The sequence below is a fragment of the Sparus aurata genome, chromosome 19 (assembly GCF_900880675.1).
Source record: "Sparus aurata chromosome 19, fSpaAur1.1, whole genome shotgun sequence".
NCBI classification, from domain to species: Eukaryota; Metazoa; Chordata; class Actinopteri; order Spariformes; family Sparidae; genus Sparus; species Sparus aurata.
The window spans coordinates 20,553,226-20,558,462 of NC_044205.1; the positions used below are offsets into that span (position 1 = coordinate 20,553,226).

The 5,237-nt window shown below is 39.7% G+C and overlaps 1 long non-coding RNA gene across 1 annotated transcript; it reads left to right on the plus strand.

Annotated features, from left to right (window-relative positions):
* On the plus strand, window positions 1-2,331 carry LOC115570457 (uncharacterized). The gene is made up of 3 exons (XR_003981768.1): window positions 1-99; window positions 773-892; window positions 1,898-2,331. It is a non-coding gene; the product is annotated as an uncharacterized LOC115570457 (long non-coding RNA).
* The last annotated feature ends 2,906 nt before the right edge of the window (window positions 2,332-5,237 follow it).

Genomic DNA, 5,237 nt, shown 5'->3' on the forward strand with positions numbered 1-5,237 from the left:
GCTGCATTCAGGTGCTCCTCGGATGGTCCTGCTACCCCAAGTTTGGAAGTCGTTCCTCTGATGTTGGTGTGTCGGAGGCAACGTGGACTCCAAAAAGAGGTTGTTTTGCATTTTGTCGCTCCGAACAGTTACAACCTAAAAATAACAGTTTTAAAGATCACATGTCAGCCAAAACTTGATTTGCATTACATGACTTTGATAAAAGTTTCTTGCCATCAAGTGTTTACTCTCGTCCGGCGTGTTTCAGCGTCATGTGAAATCAACTGGGCGACTTTCAGAGTCGTTGTCCCGACTTAATCTTTTTCTCTATTTATTCTGACACAACATGAACGAACAGATATTCTAGATAGAGCCGCCTGCTGTTTTCTGCAAAAAAAGCTCTAAAAAACAGAAATGGAATATATTGGACTTACACTTGTCAGGTTGGCCAAAAACACAGTTCCCACTGACTGCTAACATTGCTGCTAACGTTGCTCCATTTCTGCTGGATGTGAAAATGGTCAACTGTAAGCTAACAAGTTCACCATGAAAGGTATTGATAATAAGCATTTGCAGTTTTCCATTTTTTTTTTAATTTTGACTTTTATACAATGGGAGGAATAGTAAGGTTTGCAAGTGAGTCATTAGCAAGTTAAAGTGAGTGTAAACGTACTGAATAATGAATTAATACATCCCCCCACGATGTACAACAGCAAACTTGTCCAGAAAAAATGGAAAAAGAGCTTAAACAACTACAATAGATCTCATGTTCATAACGGGTCTGGCTTCACAGGTGCATAGATCCTCCACGGCCGCAATGTTTTCTTGAACGGTTCCATGAAGTCGTGGAAGGAGTAGCCTCCTCGAGCCCTTCTCATGGGGCTGTGGAGGTACAGTGCGCTGGGAATAAAAGGTTTGCTAACCACTGCATTAGATATACTTCAGTTGACTTGCAGTCGAATGCTGTTATTAGTATTTGGTCTAATAGTCTCACGGGTGAAATATCCAATAAAAACATTGTGGACAAGTCAACGAAAATAATTGATTTTGCTATTAAACCATGTCCCGTTGAATTATGGGGGAAACTCGACTGCAGCTTTAATCAGATCTACTTGGTTGCTTAAAAAGTAATTGCTGAGTGCATTAAAAAAAATGCAGCTCCTTAACTTTAGGATGCGGAGCCAAATCCGAGAGTCGCTTTAGCTTTTTTTCAGTAGGAAAAAAAACAAACATACACCTGTTGATCATTCAACTTTGTGAATGAGAACACACAACATGCTGACAAACATGTCATTTCCCCAGGGAGAGGGCTGGGAGATCCCAGAGCGTTGTTTGCTTGTTGGAAAAACTGTCTGGGACGCTTTCCAGGATTTACCCAAAGAGAAAAGCTGTGTTTTTCTTTGCTGATGTTGTTGAGAGTGAATGGAGAGCAGATTGTAGAGGCTATGTCTCTCATGTCTGTCCAAGGCCTTGATACCTTTGATCTTCTTAGGAAACAAACAAGCTTTTAAACTTGGCACTCCTGGAGCTAGTATCTCCCTTTTTCTGACTCTGTTCATCAAATCGCTGATCCTGAGAAAATTGATCTTCGCCTGAATAGTTATGCATGCACATGCTTATGCAATGATCTGTGATTTAAAATGTGGAGCGAGCATAGCTAAGATAAAAAAAAAAAAAAGAATGTTTTTTTTTTTTTTGTTTTTTTTTACCAGATCTTAACGCAGCACAACAGCATGTAGCTTTGGGATAAATATTTGCAAAAGCCTGTGTTTTTTTTTTGTTTTTTTTTCCCCCATATCTTTGAACAAACTACTGAGCACATAAACAAAACAGTTTTAATCAGCTACAAACAATGTTTCAAGCATCAGAATTTGCATCTCCAAGTAACATTTGTTTTGCTTCTTTTTTTTTCAAAAAGGGATCAAACGAAGATTAGAACGACACGGAAACAGTTTTAAGTGAAGAGAGGTTCCCGCTCTGGTTCATCACATTTGATCCTCCTCAGAAACCCGCTGTGCCAACTGTTCATTAACTTCAGACTCAGCGTAGTTTTTACATAAATGTTTACCAAGTGGAGGTTATGGAAACAAAGAGGGGTTACACTACATACAGTAAGTATTTTGCACCTTTAGAGGAAGGCTAACGTGAAATAGTTGACCTGACGCTCGATCGAAACGCTGTTCAATAAAAAGATTTAAAGATTTAAACCAACAAAACTCCAGATTACATTAAGCACAAAACACAATATAGCTCAAATTACAAAACATCAAGCTTATAACATTAAATGATCTAAAAGTTCTGTGAGCCTGACTTGCATCATCTTCATCCCTCTCACTCATAACTACATGAGAAGTCTACTGCCAACTCTGAAACAAATGCTTTCATATACAGTATGAATACAGCAGATCAAAACTACAATTGCAAATGAGTGGCTGTTTACATGAATATTAAGTTTGGATTCTGGAGAATTATATTTTTAGAATTAAAACTGCAGCCAGGATCTGTTGTCCTGTTCATGTAATTGATTGCTTTTGACTGAACAGTGCTACATATGTTTCCAGCTACCGATATACACTTTTCTTTTAAGTTTTTTTACGAGCTAAGAAAATTAAAAAGTTCTAACATTGCAACCCTATATAGTTAGCCACTAGTTTGAAACAAGCTTATAGTTACTATAAATGTGCATGAAGGATGTATAAACTACATGAAGGATTGAGCGGATGCAGCCCAGCAGATCTCCCGGGGGAAACACACAACTCACCCAGTGGAAACAAGCTGAAAAAGCAGGAAGTTGGTTCTGAAAATGTGTATATATGTTGTCGTATATAGGAACATTCAGAAAAACTCTGCCATGTCATTTTTTACCTCTTAAGGACTTTCAACAAAACCAGCTGATGAGGAATGAATAAACTGATAAATGAAAATAAAAGTTTAGTAATTGCATGTACCGAACTGACCCAGTATATGAGACACATGCCCAAAAAACGTCAATCTGCGAAAATCATTATCTGTAAGTTGTCACAACTTTTCAGAAAATCAAGCCAAGAGTCGCTTCTGATGAGCAGACTTGGCCACCCTGATGCAGCCCACCCCGGGTGTAGAACTACAGGGTCAGATGTAAAATTGAGTGTTGCTTCCTTCATGGGATTTACGGTCCAGTCATGACAGTTGACAAGGTTCTGCAAAAGGTTCTGGATTGTTAGCGGCTGAAGGTGAAAAGTCGAAGCGAGGGCCAACATCTGGCTGAGCATTAAAGGGCTAAGCCTTCAATCAGGAAGCAAATCTCCTCTCATTACCCCCCACCCCCCCAGCTTCCTCCTCTCTGGTTATTAATGGGCGCACAGCAGCCACAATGACATTTTATACTGTTTCATCCCTGTCCCATCATGCATCTGGGGATACCCTGGCATTTGGCGGCGGTGTTCTCATCAGTGTCTGCGGCGCGTGCTGACCAGCGCGACTTCAATCCTGCTCACTGTCACTCATCATAAGTGAGTTTATCAACACACATCTAATCGCCGCACACCACAGGGACCTTAACCATTTGCATACTAAGATTGCTTTCTTTTGCTCGACTAAGAACGCACCTCCTTTGCATAATTATTAATGATAAAGAGACGGTGAACAAATGTGTCAGGAGGTATTAGCATCACGTATACAACTAGATTCTAAAGGATACGTTTAGTGACGTGCCCGGGAGGAGAGATGAGGCCAAAGGGTAGGGGAGAGGAGAGCAGCACTGTCAAGGGATGCACTTCTGCGTGAAGGGAAGGGGTTAATTAAAGGGTCGCGGATGGGGAATATGGAGAAGTTTGATATTTTTGGGGAGTTTCAGATCCTTGTTTAAGCAGGAAGCCCCTTTGAGATCAAGGGTGTCAAAAAAAGGCGTAACAGCTGCGGACGAGAAATGCAAGAATAACCAAAAAAGGGCACAAAGGACTTTAGTGTGGCGTCAGAGCAGCAGGATGCGGTATGACGAGCCGAGGCCCGAAATATAACATATAATTACATCAAAGAAAATATTGCTCCAGTCGAAGGAGAAGCCACAGCGGTGAGCAACAACACAAGATGTTTACATACAGCAGAGTCACTGTAGCTGCTCGTTTCAGTATTTCTGCTGTGTGCCATTAAAGCAGCGGGCCCATATTGTCTGTCATCTGTTGTCGGTAATTACCACTTTTTACACTGTCTTACCCTCTGTGGATAATGTTCAGCGTCTATACGAGAAGTGTTTTCGTGTGAATAGTTTTAACTGTTCGCCGCTTTATATGAAACAGCTGCACTGTTTGTTTTGTTTTTTTTACAGGACAGGAATAAATAAGTCATACACACTATGGTTCAGTTGGGGGTTGAGACGCCCTCCCCGTGTTCTCCGTTAAACACAGGCCTGTGTACCCTCTGCACAGTATAATGGCACGATATTAAAAATGCCCACGGCGATTGTTAAGTCACGCCGGCACATTTGCACCACGATGGATGACCTTTTGTGAATCCTAATGAGGCTTTTTCATGACTTTCAAAAGCAAAACAAACTGTAGCATGTCGAATAATAGCCGCTGTATGAAAGAGTCGCCATGGTTAAGTGCTTTTGTGTGCAGCAGGAAAATTAAATCACAGTTTTCTATGTCGCATATAGTTGCACGGACAGCCATGATCTTCGTTTTTATTCTTTTCTGACTGCAAAATAAATGATTTATCCCAAACCCATAGTATGTCAGGATCGTTGGAGTTGTTGTTGTCATATTTGTACAGATGAAAATGAATCATCATGCTCCATCGTGAGTGAGAAATAAAAACAACCGTAAATAAAAGAGTAGTTTGCAGACTTCCTTCCTCACACTCTGACCTATCATCTGTTTTTTCTATGCAAGTAATAACAACTAGGGGGAGTAAATACTGTGGCTGTAAGAGTAGAAACACATTATTTAATATACAAAACATATTTGTTAAAAATCACATTTCAGATAACAAGACATTTCAGGAAACACAATAGTCCAACAACTACAACACAACAACAACAGCATTTCATTAAAAAAATCTGAAAACACAACATTTCACACAACAAAACAACATTTCACAAACAAAACAACATTTCACAAAACACAACATTTCACACAACAAAGCATTTAACAAAAAAAATTCTGAAATCACATTTCACAAAACAAAACACAGCATTTCAGAACAAAACAAGATTTCAGAAAAATAAAAACATTTCACAAAACGCAACATTTCACGAAAACACAACATTTCACAAAACA